The 21,399-nt window shown below is 36.8% G+C and overlaps 1 protein-coding gene across 9 annotated transcripts in view; it reads right to left on the bottom strand.

The window, feature by feature from the left end:
* The window catches only part of LOC112047743 (fasciclin-3), a 171,425-nt gene extending 155,358 nt beyond the window's left edge, over window positions 1-16,067 (bottom strand). For 8 of the 9 annotated variants that reach the window (XM_052883037.1, XM_052883038.1, XM_052883041.1 and 5 more), the window contains exon 1: window positions 15,832-16,067. The gene's annotated coding sequence lies outside the window, so the exon portion shown is untranslated. The remainder of the gene's footprint in view (window positions 1-15,831) is intronic. The other variant, XM_052883045.1, reaches the window with a different exon arrangement.
* Between the last annotated feature and the right edge of the window lie 5,332 nt (window positions 16,068-21,399).

Below are 21,399 nucleotides of genomic sequence, written 5' to 3'. Positions count from 1 at the left end.
CAATATTCGTCAAATTTAGTAAATTAACCTGCAGAGTTCGATTCAATTTATAATTTGTAATACATTTTGAATTACCAGATTTGATGTTAGTATGTATGGGTCAAATATTGGAATCACATCTCCGATGGACTGTCCTTGGACGATTGTCAGATAATATGACACAATATATTGTCACGTTGGGGTCCTGGAATGGCGACCCCCGACCCCCCACTAGGTGGACCGAGGACATCAAGCGGATTGCAGGAAACCGCTGGAAGCTGGCGGCTCTGGCGGCGGAGATCGTTATGCTTGGAGGTCCATACAAGAGGCCTATGTACAGCATTGGACGTCCATCGGCTGATAATGATGATGATATTGTCACATGTCTGAGCCTTTGAAACCAGCTACCCCCCAAACAACCATGTTCCATAATCCATATATGCCTACCGTACCTACTTGACAAACTTTTAGCTTTTATGAAATGACATAGGTCTGACTACGACACGCTCTAGCGCTAAAGGCACCATAACGCGTGCTACAGACGTGCAATTTTAACTGAACAGTCGAACTGCTAAGTTGAATAAGTATGTAGTGTCCGTAAGTTTATCCTAATTGAAATTTCGATTAGACAAAACTGCACAATTAAAACTGAACGTCTGTAAGATTTATTTAGAATGAAGTAGAATAGAAATTTCCAAGAGGTTCTCACTTGGATTAAATTCTTCAAATACGTGTATTGCCCAATGTTTAAGGTTCACGCTTTAAGCTTCGTTGGCTTAATGCCAGCGAAGGTTATAATGGAAAGTCGGTAAGGAATATTCCAAGAAAATAAAGTGTTCTTACCTTCGACCTTTTACATCGTCCTTCCATTAAAGTAGAATCGTTGGGACATAGGTTTAGAGACGTTATCTACTCTTAAGAATAAATGTAACTGTCGATGTATAATCTGCATATTAAAAATTGTTTCTATTTATAATCAATGTTTTTTTTACTGTGGAACAAAACATAGCTATACCAACTAATATTTATCATATTTGACCAACCTCTTTGGATTAATTAGGAATGTCATGGTTTAAAACAAAGAGATTTTAGGTTCAATTCTCAGACCGGTTCAATTAGGTTTTTATATTTTCGGAATCAGCTCAGTTGTAGTCTGGTGGTCTTAATTTTGACAAAAACATACTTACCATTGAGCTATTTTTAGGTAAGACGTCGCGTTTAATTTACTCCGAGTCTTAACTGTAGCGGCCATATTTATAAACTTAGAATATTTATAAACATAGATTAAAATCAAGACCTCAATTTTCTTCAAAGTAACGATTATTACACAGACGTGTGTGACAATTGTCCGGCGGACGAGAAAGGCCTGAAATAAACTTGACGTTTAAGCTGTTGAGGCAGAAGTTGTACAAATTTAAGTTAAGTGAACGTTAACTTAAATTTGTACAAACGTTGGCCGGCATTACAAATACGAATTAGAGGGTATGTGACAATAGTCCAGCGGGGTTCGTTATGGCCGTGAATAAAAATAACGCCAGTCTCATATAACGCCATAGAATGAACGCCAGATCAGGTTTTTCGGCAGTTTTGATATTTTTTCACTGCCAACATCCCCAAGCATCCTGCAGGTTTGAGAGTACACTTGATCGTGACTAGCTGGCGTAAGAAGATCTCTCCAATATGTGACCGGCTTGACAGTCAAGCTATAAAGGCTTCAAAGTCGAGTGAACAGTAACTTTAATTTGTACAAACGTTGGCGGGTACGTAGCCAACAATTGCTCAAACAGCCGGCACTACAAAGGCTCGAACAGTACAGAGGTATGTGCTAATGTAATTAACAAAGGCGCACTGAGCTGACATTCCGATTCCGACGTTGCGAGTACAACGCGGCGTATTCACGAAATGTTAAGAAAGTTTTCACTGTTCTGATAAAGAAGTTATTTAGTTGATATTTTGAGTCACTTTCGGTTGGTAATGGTTACTATTATCAGCTTATTTTAATGGACCACTATTTTGTCAGACCTCCCAGTTTGTAGGGATATGACGCTTAAACCTGCCACTCCAATACGTATGATGTAATTATGATAAATAGGGGAATGTTTTATTTTGTGACGATCACTGTCTTAAGATGATAACGACATAGGCCGAAAATTTAAGGTGATCTCCGAGACACGGGTGTAACACCACCAAATTCTCCGAGCCAGGATTTCTACTGGAAAATTCTTTTTCTATCATACGATTTCGTAATCTACTCATTATAAAACCTCAAACAGGTCGTTTGGTAACGTTCATTACTACACGGGTAAACCGTGCTACAATGATGAATGTATTGTATGCCACTGCACGTAATTAGCGATTATAACACTAGTGCAGTCTACTTTTCAATGAGGCGAATCCGAGAGAAGAAAAACACTTGCGCTACAATGACAGTGGCAAAATAACTATAAAAGAAAAGAATGTTCAGTTTTCCATGACCCGACCCGGGAGTTCCTAAGAGAGAATCCTAGACCTTGAGATGCGAGGCTACATAGAACTGGACCAACGAGGTAGTAAACCGGTGGTCTAATGAGGTTTAAATTATGCGGAAATTTGTATAAAGTGTAGTTCACAATGCACCGTGATTCGGAAGAAGTACTCCGGCACACATTATTAAAGCCAAAGCGTTGTTTTCTTTGCCCGCCGCCATTAATCATGGCCGCCTCGATGCACTGACTAGGGTTGTCACAAATTGTAAATTTAAATATGTTAATCAAGTATGTTAGGTAGGCTCTCCACCTCCAGTCTCCACATCGAAACTCAACTCTCACGACTTAGCTCAAACGAAGCAAAACCCTGAATAGATTTTTTTTAATTCCTAATACAGATATTAAAGATTATTATTTCTTAGAGAGTTGATAGCGATGATTAAGGAATGAGAAGGCTGCCTTTGTGAAGTTACTGAAGCTCTCTCTTGTTTCTGTTTTTTTTTGTAAAAAGGCTCAAAAGGTACCATATTCCGAGGCCCGAATGCTGTTCCATTCTAACCATAACCTCCTAATCCATGCTATAATATCCAATCATATTTTAAATACACATTGTGTGAGTTAACATGTTTAATTCACTTAGCCATACATCAAAAAGAACTACAAGCGTTTAACTATTTAACGAATTGTATTAACAAACAACTAGCTTGTAAATAAATCAATTACTCACGTCAAATTGTTTATTCAAACGATGTGAGTTGCCAACCCTAGCTCCCGGGATGGATGTTCGCTGGTCCCATCGCTAATTACTTTTAAACTCTCCATCCGTCTTCCTCGCCATTTGTGTATTGAACAGTATAATATTAGAGAAGGAAATTTTCTGCTAAACAAATGTACCGCATTGGAGCAGCGTGGTTTATCATCATCATCATATCATGTATAAAGTGGCGTGAGCCCTCCATTGAGACAATCAAGCTAATGATGATGATGATGGAAATATTCAGCCAAATAACTGTACCGTATTGGTACCGCGTGGTGGATCACCCTCTCGTGTCTATATGTGGTGGCGTGAGTCCTCCACTGGGACAAAGAGATACGAATATCTTAGCATTCCATGGATTCACCGTGCAGGTGCCGGGTCCATCGCGTGATAGTGAGAAAAAAAACAAACAAAGTCCAGGACTTGTGACTACTGGATGTAGGGTAAAGGAATTCCTTGACGATCGATCAACACTCCCCTTCTCTGCTCGTGTTGTTCTTCCTGCCTATCTAAATTTTATTAGAGCAGCTTTGGATACTCGTTCTAATATAGAACTAGCTGCACTTCTAGAGAGGCCAAGGTCTTTAAGTAAGTTATAGAGAGTTATTGCTGGTAATCCTCTCGCACCTACTTCTACGGCTAATGATGATGGCGATGTTGTAAATTTTCAGCCAAACAACTGTACAGCTTTGATAACGCGTGGTGGATCACCCTCCCGTGTATTTATATGGTGGCTTAAGCCCTCCACTGGGACAATCAAGCTAATGATGATGGCGATGATGGAAATTTTCAGCCAAACAACTGTACCCCATTGATACCGCGTGGTGAATCACCCTCTCGTGTATAAGGCGGCGGAGTTCTCCACTGGGACAATCAAGCTAATGATGATGGCGATGATGTAAATTTTCAGCCAAACAATTGTACAACGAATGGATCTGAACCCTAATAAGAGAGATGGCATGGGCCAAGAAGTGTTAAATGATATCTACATGAAACTTAGGCTTAGTGACATAAAATTCACGTGATATGACATACACAAGAAACATAATAAAAGCGTTGCTTGTTTAAACAATGGCAGCCCAAAATATATAATTACCAAGTTACTGACAATCGCCGTCTCTACGTGTACGTGAAAATCTCCTTAATTAATCAGGTATTTAATTGGGTATATTTACCATTGTTGCTGTAAGCATAAATCAATAAATTTCCTTAATAACTTATCTTGTACAGACAAGCCATGTATTATGTAAGAAAAAACTGTTAACAATGCGACACGATACCCACCGTGAGATGGACGTGTCTTTATACTATACGATAAATTACTGCATATCGTACGATATATTTTTAGAAGGCAATCTTACACGCTTGTAAGAAAATACGATGAGATTGTAATAAAAATTGCATCCAATGAAAAGTAGGTTTCACTAATGCTTTGCATTCTAACAATAAACAATAAATAAACTATTGTATTGTAACTGTTACTAATGTAACTTGTACAAATAGTTAATAATTTAGTATCATAAACTGAAATTCTGCTATGTTGTTATGGGAAAACATAGATACATTAAAGAAGTTTTCAACATATACTTTTTATAGGAGTAAGTATTTAATATGTTAATAGTTTCCAGACCAATTTTGTTAATGTTACTTAAAATTAAACGACGTCGTCAGAGTAAAGATTGACGTCGTGTCGGAACCTTATCGCGAAATGTAAAAATCCTATACACTATAGTAGAACAATAGATTTCTCATGCTTGTAAATATAATTACGTTAGAAAGTGTTTGTCTAAATGTTAACAGACGGGGTTAAATGAAGATATTGAAAGTGTTTGTGATAACCGTGAGAGAGTAATTGGAAACTTATTTATGTAACACATACTCGTAGAGTCGAGTTCAAATTTTCCAACTAAATTAGTTAGAAGATCGCTTTAATTCCGCGGTTTTTATAGATATTATTTTCGCCGATCCCCTTCTACTACTTTTATATGAATAGTTAGCAATTGAGCTAGGAATAGATACGAACAAAGAACATAAAAATCACTAAAGCTGACGTTTGGTACCACGGCGTCAGATTGCCTGCTCTCGATTCTTTGATATCCCTAGAACCCTGGCGGCTCGGTTGGTTATAGTGGGTGTTTTGACTGCTCCTCAGCCAGGGAATGTGACACACCTGGACGTAGACTGCGTTGTTATATGCTGCTGGATTAAATAAAACTCGGGAATCAAAAAGTAAATCAGTACTTTCAAGTCCTCAGATGTTATAGGTACACTGAATATAAAGTATCTTAATCTACTTGTTTTACTTTCTGTAATACTTGGATTTTAAAATTTACTTAAAAAGCTATCTATCTATCTACATGGACCATTTTTTTCTCTCATTTCTTTATTTGTCCTTTTTTTAATTTTTAACAATGTTAATATAAAAATATAATACAAAACACTATTAGAAATTTATAAAAAAATAAATCCTCCCGCTGCGGGACAAGAGTGCCCAAGCAACCGGCGGTCAGTGAGAAACTTCCCAACAATACGCGCCGTCTCAAGAATCAATGCCTTCTGTATCCGATTCTTGATCCAACAGTTAAGCGAAAGCTTCTTAAGATGTTGGTCGAGCTTTTCGCTATAAGACCATTGTCTGAAACAACTATAGGAACAATAATAGTCGACTCAGCATTCCACATGGCGGTAATCTCGTGAGCAAGGTCCAAGTATTTTGATACTTTTTCCTTTTAGGCTTTAACCAGATTATCGTCATGTGGAACAGTAGACCTTAATTATTATTTTTTATGTATTACAACGTTCTATATTTTTTCATAACATTCTTTGCACAAAGCCTGCTACGTTGAGGTTAATTTATCAGAACAAAAATAAGGGAAAAAACGGATAAAAATCTCTCGTGAGACTAATATATTAGGCATGACGCATCGCACGAGCTTAGGGCGAATTCACACTGAGCCTTGCGCGGCATCGCTTCTATTCGCATCAACATTCAAGACGCGTTCGCTGTATGTTATGAGATTATTTAGCTATGAGTTATTTCTTCTGGGAGTAACGGCTGGGCAGGTCTTCTGTCTCTACATCTAAGTAATATCTGCAACTATTAACTTTGTCGCTAGGGCCCTTTTAATATATTTTGCTACGCTCTAAACAGGCTCTAACATTTTTTTTAAGGTAACACTTATTTTTAGCACCCTTTTTTTTCAAAGAAATAGGATATAGAGAGACAGAGAAACGATGTGATGGAGATAGACAAAGACGAATTCGAAATTCACACTAGCGAGTTGTAAAACATCGTAACAGAATAGCGCCAAAGATATTGATGTTGTAGGGTTGAACACTTTCACAAGTCTACCCATATTAGTACAGCGTGGTTGAACTGTGTAACTTTCGAATCCCTTCTTTTATTTATATCTGGTGTTTCATTAAAAATATATAATGATGATGATAATAATTCGATATTTATCTCGAAAACCACACTGTCTGTACCACACAGACCCGACAAAACATTTTTAATGTAAGTCAAAGTCAATTAGGCTTAGTTTAAAATCACTTTCGAAACGTCAAGTAATAATATTATTACATAATGGTGATAATAATTGGTCGAAAACTTAAAATTAAAGTTACGAGGGTTCCCAACGCGCCTTTACTTCGCTGAGCATCTTCAGATGTTGACTCACCAAGTCTCTACTGAAAAGTTTATTCCTCACTTGAATTCAAAAGCGATGAAAATAAATGGAAAACAATGTAGTTACAACGCACTTTGTATAACTCGGTTCATTTAAATATCATTGGGCGTTAATATTTAAGGATGTAGCTTATTATAAACGAAATAAGTATTATATTTACATCCCAATTACGAGCACATGCATGAGTAAGTCCAAAAAACATGAAAATTTCGCCTTTATATTACGAATTCTGAAATCTGTTATTGACAATGTTATGTTTCAATTTGCAGTAATAACGTAAATGAGTTGACAATGTAGCCATTTTTTTTATTACCTTTTAAATTGTGCAAAGGGCTGCCTTTTTGTGCTCGAGCTAAGTAATTAATTTAGTTAATTATGTAGCTGTTTGTTTGTCCGTGTAAAATAAAGTTTTTTTAATGACTAATCATAAACAAATAGCCCAAACATTAGCTGGCTGTCTATTACCTTTTCACCACTAAACAGCTGAACCGATTTGGATGTAATTCGGTATAAATTAGACCTTAGAGCAGAAGATAGGCTACTTTTTATCCCGGATAAATCCATGCTTCCTGCAGTATTTGTGAAAAACAATATCACGCGAACGGAGCCACGGGCGTCCGCTGGAGTTATAAAATTAACTAACCGTAACTGAAGAGATAATTTAAGGCGATGTACCTTGCAATGTAATCCTTAGGAAGGAAGCTATGCTTATAGTGCCTAAAGACAAAAGTTTTCTAACAGTGCATGTTGCCAGTGGACCTATGGTTCTGAGACTTGGACGCTAACTATGGGCCTCATAAGAAGGCTCAGAGTCACACAGCGGGCGATGGAACGAGCTAGGAGTATCATTGCGTGATCGAATCAGAAATGAGGAGATCCGTAGAAGAACCAAAGTCACTGACATGGCTCAACGAGTCGCGTAGCTGAAATGGCAATGGGCAGGACATATAGTTCGAAGAGGCGATGGATGTTGGATCCCAAGGTGCTGGAATAGTGACTCCGCACTGGAAAGCGCAGTGTTGGTCGGCCCGCCGGTCGAAAAGCTGCTGGATGATGGCGGTTCGAGACCGTTGTGTTTGGAAGTCTTATGAGGCAAACGTCCAACAGTAAACATCCATCAGCTGGTAATATAAATGATGATTTACTTGCTCTTTAGTCAAAAATTATATTGTCGATTATTGAAATTATTCCCTTATTTATAATATTAGTAGCAATGCAGTATAGTTGCACAAATTAGGCACTTTAGAGATTTATCACGAAAACTATGCCATTTTAGAAACCTCAAGAACATTTAATTAAGATTTAGTTAGGAATAGTTTAACTTTAAATACAATATCCAGTGCACGTCTGCACAAAACGTGTGTCACGGTTTAGGGTTGCCACATGTACAGACTTTATTTTGGGTAATCGCTAGATAGAAATAAAATGGAGTGTCTGTCTGTGATTTCAAAATAAGTGCTTATAGTTATTTACACGATACTAACACACAATGACCTTTTTTTAATTTTTTTGCTTGTTTGTCCATATGGAACCAATTTTAACGTTACTTTCACTGTTAGATAGAGGTTATTCAGTAACAGAAATAGTTTGTTGTATCAAGAAAAAATCCATGGTTTGAGAAAAACTGAACTTCGCGTGGACGAATTCGCGGGCGTCCTAGTTGTACAATAAAGTATCTACGTAAAAATATTTCTTCCGCCTGAATTTTATTTACCGTGTAAATATTTTTAATTAAAAATAATTATTTATTTTAATTAATACAATAGCAAATGTACTTCATTTTGACACAATAATTGTATAGATACTTTTTTTGTATTTTATTGGCATTCAAAAGGTGGCAACCCTAGTCACTGCTGTCCCAAAAGATAAACAAAGACAAATTATAATTAGATGCGAATGCTCAACAAGCAACTTGGGGCAAAAGTCACCTGTTTAAACTCAAGACACAACATTTTGGCACCACTGCACGTGTGTTCTTGACAGACAAGTTACAGAAAAACAGAACCACGATCCTTTTTTTTCTAGTATTGTTGTAGTAGAGATGAATTTGGAATTTATGCAGGTTGGTGCGCCTGTAAAACAAACACATTGACAAGCAAACGAATTATTTACAGCAAGTAATTCGTGTGAGAAATTCTCGAGATTTTTTTTTTGCAAATAGGTGAGTACATTTTTCGTAAGTATTTTTTCCGTAATAATACAAAATACCGAGGTCCACAACACGTAATTGCTAACTAGTCTCGGACAAAGGAAAATAACGGACTCGAACCCGCACCCTTGTGTCCTTGCCACCGCAACCGGTTCTTGTGTGCATTTCCGGTTTCAAAAGGACACGTCATCCGACCGCCGTCTTAGCCGCAACTCCTTTCTAACACAATTTTTAGTCACAAACCGCTCATACAAGTTTCGAAATCCCTTCAAAGGGCCTAATTGGACGTCAATCGGGTTGATTACTACATTTCTAATGTCTGTCTGCTACCTTTTCACGGCTAACAGCCTGTTTCTTCATGTAAAGCTAAAGTAACAGTAAAAGTAGTAAAGTAAAGAAGACTTTATTTTTGAGTGAATAAGACCGTCACTTTTGATTTATGACGTTAATTTGACTGTTACTTGCGATGAAGAAACTGGCCGTAAATCGCTGAAACAATTTTGATATTTTTTGTTATCGGACTTTGGTACAGCACATATACTTATTATCCGCGGAATTGCTGAAAAACGAAATTTCACACGAACTAAAGTCCGTTAGTTATTAATACACAATATACATTCCATATTAAAAACGAATAAAATATTAGCGACGGCATTTTTTCATTATCAGCCCATAATTGGCTCACTGCTGAGCTCGAGTCCCCTCTCAGAATGAGAGGGGTTAGGCCAATAGTCCACCACGACTTTATACATGCATAGAATTAAGAAAATTCCCTGGTATGCAGGTTTCTTCACGATGTTTTCCTTCACTGTTTGAGACACGTGATATTTAATTTCTTATAATGCTCACAATTGAAAAGTTGCATTAACGAATTTGAACCCACACCCTCCGGAATCGGAGGCAGGAGTCATATCCACTGAGCTATCACGGCTCCCTTTTTTCCCCTTCACAGCATCTTGTGCTAGAAAAGTCCAATAGTGGGGATAGATTCATAAAAGGGAAAATTACTTTTTTACTTCAATAAACACGTTGATAACCCATCACCGCCTTCCCACACGCGAAATATTTGAGATCTATTTTTGTTTTGCAAACAGAATGTAGTTTACGTTTTAGAACGCCTTGGGAGAGTTCAATGACTCTATATTTATATATGAGATAACTGGCTTCAATTTCTTTTACGTTAACTTGCGGTGGTTCGTGAATTCGTAATATCAGACCTAACATACGAGGATCTCGCGCTTGCCCATGATCACACCTCATAGCAAGTATAAATGTGAGTTGAAAAATGGTTGCCTATATAGGATATGCCTATAAATCATTAATATCCAAGCAGTATTAGGAAAAATAGACCTCGGAATACCATTCCAGCATACGTATGAGAAAAGACACTATTGTCTGCAGCTAGATCGTGTTTTAATTTTTAAATTCAATAGAAAAGGATTCATAAATAGAATCCTGAGCGTAGTGAGGAATTAAACAGTGCAGTTGCAATCGTGCGTAATAAACAATAAAAAAAACATTTCATCTTATTTCAAATGCGCAAATACTTAATAGTCAAGAACACTGAGCATTTACTTAATTTACATTAATTCTTCATCTTCCACTAGTAGGTATATTATAATTTACACTTTTAATTTTAAACTAAAAGACCCAATCAGACGTTACCATGTCCAAATGTTGAGTATGTTATAATTTGCGATTATGGTCAAATATAAAAAAGTCGTCAAAAAATTGCGAGTACCAGGAAAACATGAAACGTTACCTACTTTTAAACGAGAACAGCCAGTTCACAGATTCTTTTATTTCCTATAGCCATTCGTACAACGTCGAATGCAGAAAATAAGTTATATTTTTTGTGCAGCGAGCCTCGGCTACAGTGCGGCGACCATCGACACCTGTCTAACGATAAACAAATAACGAGAATAAACGAAGTGTAGCTTTGTCAACTCGCCTTTGAAGAGGCCGCACCGCAAAACGCAATACAAAAAATGTTTAAACATACGTAAGTAACTGCCTCATTGGTCTAATGCCTTAACGGCTTCAGACCGTGGTGTTGGTTGGTTCAAATACTGAAAAATTAAAAAAAAAACAAATCGGAATTGTGAACTAACTTAACCCAACGTGCTCTACAATAAAATGGTTATAACATAAACGACTATGTTCTTATAGTATTACTTCCTGTGTGAAGGTGGAAACTGATCCAACGGCCTCCAAGCATCGTTATCATTAAAGAACTCATCAATGGTGTATTAACATCGACTAAGCAAATGTTTTTAACACATTGCTTAAAGCTATGTATTGGCAGGCCCATCAGTCTTGGAGATCTTGTTAAAGAAGAGTACACCCAAACCACCAAAAAGTTTTTTTACTCTTTGGAGACGATATGCAGAAATAACTAACTTATGCCCGTGTCTAGTAAGACGCGGGTTTAAATCTCCTTTTCCTTTGTACAAATTAATATAGTATGTATTAGATATACTTATACACGTATATAAGTCACGCTGTAGGCTGTAAGGTTGCATTCCTGTTAGATAGTTAGGCACCATTCATTCCAAGCTGACATGATTTAAATAATAATTAGCTAGCAGCTTGTAAGTAAATTTAATTAGAAAGTGCCTCAGTAACTTTAATTATACCATACAGTACATTTTGCTTACACAAAATATCATTAGAATTATTATTTATTAGAATAATTATTGACGGCCTCCGTGGCGCCGTGGTATGCGCGGTGGATTTACAAGACGGAGGTCCTGGGTCCGATCCCCGACTGGGCAGATTGAGATTTTCTTAATTTGTCCAGGTCTGGCTGGTGGGAGGTTTCGGTCGTGACTAGTTACCTAGACTACCACCCTACCGGCAAAGACGTACCGCCAAGCGATTTAGCGTTCCGGTACGATGCCGTGTAGAAACCGAAAGGGGTGTGGATTTTCATCCTCCTCCTTGACAAGTTAGCCCGCTTCCATCTTAGACTGCATTATCACTTACCATCAGGTGAGATTGTAGTCAAGGGCTAACTTGTAAAGAATAAAAAAAAAATATATATCATTCCGCCCACTTGCTAGCTAATTACGAGGCAGTGTCATATCACATAGGTGGGTGATATAGAGCTAAGACCCATCACGCTACCAAAACGAAACTTCATATACTCGTATATAATAAAAAGGCTAACTTAAGAGTATCTACCTACATAAAATTTAGGTACGGCATCTATATGATATTAAGATTTTTATTTCAGCGATCGCGTCCCGCTTTTTCGAGACGTGTTCCGATGAAATAAACCGCTTATGGCAATTAAAGCGCCGCATTTTACGATCCCGATTCACGTATGCGCTTATACTATGTACCGCAAAGTTATACTTATGTACGTCGGTATTGGTTAGTGGGCCAGTAAAACATCAATGAACAGCTATTTATATTCCGTTTTTTTCTTGTAGCTTCAAAAAGTTTACAGCTTCCATCTCTATTGCTCCATTGCTCCACACAGCAGCAGCAGCAGTTTTTACCAGGTCTACTACAACTTAGTAAAGTTCTTACAAATGTAAACCATCGAATAGGTACCTAACAATACTTTATGTACTTTTTTAAGTAATTTAGTCCCATAGATGTAAGCTGACTAGTTATTAGTAAGCAAATCCCACTTCCTGGAAAATGAGCTTGTACCTAATCATTTATTTATTTTTCGTGAACATAAAATTTAAATAGGCCGCTGTCCTTCGCAAAACAGAACACCGTTGGGAGTTGTGACTAATGAACGTTTCAGAAATGCTAAATAAAACGTCCCAAAAGGCTAGTCTCTTTTTCTTTTTTTTAATCTTTGACAGTCGACATGTTGCCAGTTTTCGAAGGCGGGAAATTGAAAAACTGTACTTTGCTTGCAAAATTTTCAGTCAATGCAAATACTTAAAGGCCAATAATTCCTCCTGCTCCTTTTTTTAAATTAGTGAAATTTACATATTGTTTAATTTAACTTGTAAAAAATGGAGTTGCGAAATGTTACATTTCTGTGCCTCGGAGAGGTGGTTCTAAGTTCCATATCCCCTCTCATATACAGGGATAGGCCTGTACTGGATCATATATAATATGAAGATGTAGGTACCCATCTTCTGTATTTTTTATGCCATCATCATCGCCTGATATCGGGCCAAGGCGCGTTTGGAAACCTCGTAACTTTAATTTTAAGTTTTCTACTTTAATTCAAATCTCAAATTTGACAAAATATGCTTGTAGACTAAACCTAATTTAAATAAATGAATTTTGATATTAAAGAACAAAATCATCAGACCTCATCACAGCAGACAGGAGTAAGCTCAAAGTTACCCACCATGTTGCCGAATTTGGTTTTTCTGCACGTCCGATTGAAAATGTGGTTTTAGCGGTTTTATTCGAGAGCTATTAATGCAGAACTCCTTTGTTCAATTAAATTTTTGCTGTTTTTGGCAAAAGTACGGTCAACATGTTTTCTGAATTACTGGGATAAGTCCTAACATGAGAAATACGAGTACGAGAGAGAAAAATAAATTTGGTATAAGGCTATAGATAAACTACGGCGTCCAGTCGCATCCACGGTAGCGATCAGATGGACGCAAGCTGGACGAGTTGGTTTAGCCTTAGGTTAAAACTCGTACTTCGGATTAAAGTAAAGCAACAGAGAAGGACGTAGGTAGCAAACTTGCTGAAACTGATCACTGCAATATTCAAGTCGGAGTGATCTACCTGTTCCGACCTACTACTACTTACCGACCACAAGCAGTATTTTAGTATTTTTTTTTTTAATAAAAAATATGTGCCATATACATATTATGACCAATATTCCCGTTACCCTCCAACATTGCATTTGCGCGAATATTCGACGATAATATTATGTGCGGCCAGGGAATTACAATTGATTGACTTATTCCGTCAATTACTATGAAAAAATATTGTTTCAAATATTTAATCCGTACGAGCTTACTTTTAACGCAGTGGAGACTGGAGACCGAACCCACGCCCCTTTACCTGTAGCATGCTACCTGCTCTGCCCTACTACTATTATTATTATAGAATTGTCCAAATTGATATATTCTAGAAAAAAATAGCTAGGCAGAGGTATCTACCTACATCGTTCGAAACTATTTACTTAAGCAAACAGGTTTGTTAACACATCTGGTGATTCAAAATTAATAGGTACTAATAAATATTCGTAAAACGTTCGATTACCAGTTATATCGAGTCAAACCAATGAAGTCATACCAAACTGTGTTGTCAAGACCATTCAAGTTATCCTATTATTTGAAACTCGACTGAAGTGAAACTTAGACCTTAGTTAGGTACTCGTACCTATAATAGTTGAAATGGACGTGGTCCAATTTACCAAAAGCATGGATTCAGGTAATATAATTCCCAAAATTAAAATATCAAATGTATAATCAATTAAAAAAAGTGACTCAGCGGGCGATGAAGCGAGCAATGCTTGGAGTTTCCCTGCGTGATCGAATCAGAAGCTAGAAGATCCGCAAAAGAACCAAAGTCACTGACATAGCACAGCGAGTAGCGAAGCACCGAAAGCGCAGGGTTTGTCGACCGAGACCGAGCATAATTTTTTTTTTCTTGTAGAGTAAGTGCCGATGGCTCCATGTGAGACCACTACGGCGTCACCGGGGGGTTTGGGCAAGCGCAGAAGCATTGCCTGATGAGACCCGAAGGCTGAAATAAAGATAGAGGTCGGAATGACTCTCTAAGGGCGTCTCCTATGAGACTCGGACCTCGGCTTAGAGGGCCATTCGGGAAGAACGCTGTGTTGCTTGTGATTGTGTTGCCCGGGAAGCCGAACACAAAGGACATCAAGTGTTGTTTAGAAGTCTATGCAAAAGGCCTATGTCTAGCAGTGGACGCCCTTAGGCTGTCAATGATGATAATGAATTAAAAAAACTTAGCTGAAGGCATTTCATAGAAGCTCCTCTATCGGCTGAAGACAATTCATCATGATATTTGGTAGAAAATTTAAATAAAATACATTTTATTTGGACAATTGAAGATCTGGAGCTTCATGCTATAAAATGCTAGCTTCCAAAGCTTCAAAACCGAAACTTGGGCGGCAAAAAACATCATAGTTTAAAAGGAGGTTGTAAGTAGGTACCTATGATATCCCTAAATAAAATATATTTAAAAACTCATATACTATGATAGGTAAATTAAAACTGCTAGTTTTATTTTAAATTTACTTAATATAATTGTTAAATAATGAATACTTAATTAACGATTTAAAATTAACTGGACCTTTCGTAATGTTCAATACGAATAGAATATATTGTTGTAGGTCCAGTTAATTTAAACATATATGTATATTATTTATTCGGTACTAGAAAAGCGGCAAATCATATCGCATAGACGCAATCACCAATGCTGCATTGTAACTAACTATAATTTTCACATAGAAAACTGATTCTAACAAAAACCTGTAACGCGCCATTAAAGGTGGATTTGCAATCAATGAAGAATTAAATAACAATAAGTTTAGCACTTTATTGCATTTATAGACCGGGCAGAACCAGGTTTACCTTCAAAAAAGGTGTTGTAAATGTCCGAAAAATAAAATCCAAGAAATGGCGTTCCTACACAAAGCCCGTTAACATTTGAAAGTAACTTCACAAATGTAGGTAACTTAATAATTAATACACGAAGAACACAAAGAAATCTAGACAACCATACAACTTAAAACACTTGTAGAATGGAGCACGTTGTTATATTGCACAGGTTAAATAATTAGGTGTTACGTTAGATCAGAATAAAAGATAGCGGAACTGATAAAAAAGATACCTTGATTATGAGAGTTGTCCGATGACTCACTATGATGCACTTTTTTGAATCACAGAGTTTATTTTGAACTTTCAAAAGAGTATTTTTACGGTTGAACGCTGCACTTACCGCCTACGCCACACCTCAGAGCACTTTCAAACCGGTTATAAACGGTAACGTAAAAGTAGTTGCGTTCCGCGGTGCAAAGCGATACACGCTACCCCTATGAACGTTGTCGCCACACTGGCGCGCTCTGAAAAAAGTTGTTCAGTGTTGCTAGATCGGAGAACGCATTTTGCCGGGAAAAGTAGTATAATTTCCAGGGAGAATATAATTTAATACAAAACACACGCAGTTTCAAAAATTCAATTAAAATTACGTATGTCGAACAAGTTGAGATCATATAGTATGCTAAGCAAAATAGAATGCTTACAAATTCCGTGTTTTTTTTTCTAATTTATTTATTCATACTTTCTTTTTTTAGAATGTTTATAAACAGAATGTAATAAAATACAAATCACTAATAAAAATTTATAAAAACAATCCAGCCCTCCCGTTGCAGGGCAGTTTGAGTACCCAAGCAACCAAGAGTTCAGGGTTCCAGAGTGAGGAAGCTCACTATGCGCACTTGGACCCTTGGTACAACAGCCAATCGTCCACATCTTAAGGTCGGTCTATTTATTGTATAATTACCAGTCTGATTTTATCCGTTTTACCATCTAAGTAACTTCTAAATGTTAAGGGTTATCTATATACAGGTAGAACAGTAGAATATTTTATTTTGTAGTCTTAATAAATACTTACAACTTATGTATTACAGTACGGATGTTGTCAATTTTATTTAATAACATAAAAATCATTTACAGTGACCAGTAGAATTACCCTGCTAGGTGTTAAAATATTCTTTGTTGACAACTCAAGCACAAAACTTTCATCGGGCGCTCGGTTGGTTTCGTGAGTACTCGTATTTCGTTCGTAAACGCGCCACGGTTCATGGCGGACAAAAACCCGACCCGATGGGTAGAAAACAAAAGTGGGCCATCTTTTGTTTTTGTTAGAACACCGTTTATTTTACCGAAACTGACACTCAATGCATTTCTCGGACTACATAGGTAATAATATTTAGGTAATCAATCTCCTAAATCGGATAAATAAACACGAATCGATAACGCTCGACATTTAAAATTTCAAACTAAACGGCCTACCTAGATATTTCAGTATAATCATAATCAATGGTAAGGCAAGTAAGTTAGAAGCACAGATTAATCAATAATAGGCAGTGCTCTCCACGTTCCCGTCACAAATACAAAATTAACGAAAAAACGAATACATTCTCGAGTCAGTATGACACGAAGCGTCGCATCAGTAATTTTCAATATTATTCAAGAAAATTGGCGTCTTATGTTTTTAAATATTTTAAAAACTAAAGAAATAAGATGAAGTATTTTTTATTGCTTTTTATTTGACGACCTCCGTGGCGCAGTGGTATGCGCGGTGGATTTACAAGACGGAGGTCCTGGGTTCGATCCCCAGCGGGGCCGGTTGAGGTTTTCTTAATTGATCTAGGTCTGGCTGGTGGGAGGCTTTGGCCTTAGCTAGTTACCACCCTACCTACAAAGACGTACCGCCAAGCGATTTAGCGTTCCGGTCGTATCGTGTAGAAACCGAAAGGGGTGTGTATTTTCATCCTCCTAACAAGTTAGTTAACAAGTAACAGCGCTATCTGGAAAGCTCTTTACTCGCTCAAAATCGACCAAAAATATATAAATATAATAAAAAACATATACGAAAACAGTACCAGCAAAGTAAAGCTCGAGACCAGTGGAGAACCCTTCAATATTGAACGAGGTGTAAGACAAGGCGACCCGCTGTCACCAAAGTTTTTTATAGCGGTCCTTCAAGATATTTTTAGCAAAATGAACTGGGCACAAAAAGGCATACTGATAAATGGCAACTATCTCAATCATCTAAGATTTGCAGATGACATTGTGATAATGGCTGAATCACCTAAAGACCTGGAGGAAATGATAACAACACTCGATCAGGAAAGTAAAAAAGTAGGACTTGATATGAACACAGATAAGACAAAAATAATGACCAACACTTACAAAAGACCAATACAAGTAAACGGACACCTAATAGAATATGTTGACAATTATATTTATTTGGGGAAACAAGTCTCATTTAACGTAAACAGTAACCTACTAGAAGTGACAACAAGAATAAATCTGACATGGAAAAAGTTTTGGTCGTTGAAGGAGATATTAAAAGGTAACTATAGCCTACACATGAAAAAAATTGTAATGGATTCCTGTATTACACCATGCCTCTTGTATGGTTGTCAATCTTGGGTATTCACAAACAGTATAAAACAAAAAATTGCTAATACACAAAAAGCAATGGAGAGAAGCATATTACGGATCAGAAAAATACATAAAGTACGAAGTGAGAATATAAGACAAAAAACGAAGGTCGCAGATGCGCTGAAACAGGCACTGACAATAAAGTGGCAATGGGCTGGTCACATCGCACGCTGTTCTGACAGAAGATGGACAATAGAAACAACCAAATGGAAGGGTCCATCAGGTAAAAGAAAAGTCGGTAGACCAAAGCAGCGATGGGAAGACGACATCGCTCAAGCAGTGGGGAGAAATTGGATTGACCAAGCCAAGGACAGGGAAAGGTAGAAAAGGTTGGGGGAGGCCTATACCCAAAATGGGGTCCATATCCCAAATAATTTAGATCTAAGTTAACTAACATTAACTAACACTATATTATAAGTACATTTGTAAAAAAAAAAAATTATTCACTAACACAATGTATAATGTAAAAAACTGAGGATATTGGAATAAAAAGGCTTTATTATTATTATTATAACAAGTTAGGCCCTTCCATCTTAGATTTCATCATCACTTACCATCAGATGAGATTGTAGTCAAAGGCTAACTTGTAAAGAATAAAAAAAAAAACCAATTACTTATTGTTAGTGTGTAGAAATACAAATTATGAAAAAAGTTTGTATATGCGGATGTCAAGGAGCCGTTTGTTTTTTATGCCGCTGCTTGTAAAGACTCACTCTGTATGATTTTTACTCTGTGGTTAAAATGATGTGCTTCAGTAGATAGGTAAAGGAACTTTTACGTTTTCTAAATCTCGTGGGGAATCTAAAATAAGTAAGTAAATAGGAGTTATAACCATGGCAAAGTCACAGATACTTAGTACGATGTACCTACGTACAATAATAGAATATATCTAAGTATAATACATTTAACGACCTAAATCAGTAGTTTTTAGGATAATTGCGAAACTACAAAAATACGTTTTTCTACTTCAATTTCGTAATCTATTCCAACGATTTTATAATATAAAACTTTAAACCATCTAACAAAGCTATTAATTTCAACCGGTCGTTTGGTAATGTTACAACCCAGGTAAACCATGCTACAATGATTTATTTTTAATTTTGAAATAGTTTCTTGGCATTGGTAACAAAAGTTCAGGCTACCATAAAAGAAACAAAATCTAGTAGGCCACGCCTATACAAAATCGCCACGGAGGCCATGCCGAACGAAAATAATTAGGTTAGTATATAAAATATAGCCTAAAGTACTCGGGAATAGTTTAGCTTCCCAAATTAAACAGTGAAAGAATTTTTCAAATCGGTTCAGTAGTTTCAGAGCCTGTTCAGTGCAGACAAACAAATTTTTCCTCTTTATAACATTAGTTTTGATAACAAGTTTTAATAATTCTTTATCATGGTTGTTGAAAAGTATTGTATGCCACAGCACTTAATTAGCTATTGTAGCATTCTTGCTGTCTATTGTTCAATGAGGCGAAGCCGAATAATCACTCGTGTTGCAATGACCCTCATTAAATAACAGTGGTATAAATAACAGCTATTACCTAGATAAGTACGTTTACCTTTGAGTAGTAGGTCGAATATGGTGGACTCTTCTTTTTTTAAATCGGTTAAAAATATTCATAGACTGTTAAAGCAGCAATATGCGGAACTACTCGTATATGTATAAATATGTACTCTACCATAAGTTATGAGAAAGCAGTGGGTATAAGGCCTGATTGTCCAGTACACAATTAGAATCACTTTCTGTTATTAGTACCTAGGTACAGCCAGTAGGTCGTTAGATACATATCTACCTAGATATAACGTGAGTCATAATCATACTTTCGCAAGTCTGCAATATTGGTACCAAGGTTTGATTTCTTCTATTAGCGAATAAAAAGTTGATTAAAGTTATAGGTAGGTATTGCCTACATATAACTTGCTATAACTAAGCAACTTTAGTATTTTTTCACTCTTACGTCCCTAAAAAGACTTTTAGAATAATTAAAGACAAGCCAATATTTATCTAATTATTCAGATTAATCTGCATTAATATTATAAAACCGGCCAAGTGCGTGTCGGACCACGCGCAATGTAGGGTTCCGTAGATAATCCTATTTTTTTTTTATTCTTTACAAGTTAGCCCTTGACTACATCTCACCTGAAGGTAAGTGATGATGCAATCTAAGATGGAAGCATGCTAACTTCTATAAAGCGGAAAAAAAACCGATAGCGATACCCCACGGGTTGGGAAAAAATTCAAACGTACATACTTTGCATGAAGGAACCCAAAAACTTTTATTTTTAATTTTGGTTTTACCACTTTATAGACGTATTAATCACTACTAGGCGTATCAATTAAGTCAAGTGGTAAAAAGAAAATTTTAAGGTTTCGTTATTTTTGCTCATTACATAAAGGATTAAAATGCTAACTTAGTCTACGGAACCCTACACTGCGCGTGGCCCGACACGAACTTAGAAGTCATCTATTTTTTCTTTTCTTTTCTTTCCATCAATAAGAATCTACAAAGGTAGGTAGGTAGCCCCTTCGTATATAATATCATCGGGAAAGTTTCTGTATCGATCTGATAACCTTCTTTGGTTTAATTTAGGTTTGTTTGGTTTGGGTGTGTTGGGTTGTATTGGGATTTGGGGAATCAAAATCAAAATCAGAGTCAAGAGTCAGAGTAAGTATAATAATCAGAATCAGAATCAAAATATAAACCAAAGTAATTTTTGACACGGTTTTTTCAGTTCGATGACTGTGTGTTAAAGAATCAAAATTGTTTCTTGTTGTTCTTTTTGGCGATGCATGATGGATGCATGACATGCATGTGCATGGCCATGAGCATTGCGAATGGATGTGATCTCAGACGAACTATGGTCTATGACAGCTCTACTATGCCACAGATTAAAAATAATAGGCAGATAGAGCGCGAAGACGGGTGATGTGTGTTTTTTTTTGGTACTTCGTACCGACTCCGGCTATGGTTTCACCGGCTTCACCACGCTGCTTGTAAAGATTCATTCTGGACCATTGTTTATTCTGTGCACTATAACTAAAGGCTAGAGTTAAGATAGCGACTCTTGCCTAAGATTCCGAAAAGGTCGTATCTATTATTCTGTGGTTGTGACGAACGTTTTCGTTTCATCTTACTTGGGTTCTTTTTGGTAGACTATGTGCAATATTGACATTGTGCAACTTTATAATTTAACGCTCGATTTTTCATTGAATTTTAATCATTGTC

The sequence above is a fragment of the Bicyclus anynana genome, chromosome 8 (assembly GCF_947172395.1).
Source record: "Bicyclus anynana chromosome 8, ilBicAnyn1.1, whole genome shotgun sequence".
In the NCBI taxonomy this organism is placed as follows: domain Eukaryota; kingdom Metazoa; phylum Arthropoda; class Insecta; order Lepidoptera; family Nymphalidae; genus Bicyclus; species Bicyclus anynana.
Note: the sequence above shows the minus strand (reverse complement) of the source record. Positions and strands in the feature narration are given on the sequence as shown.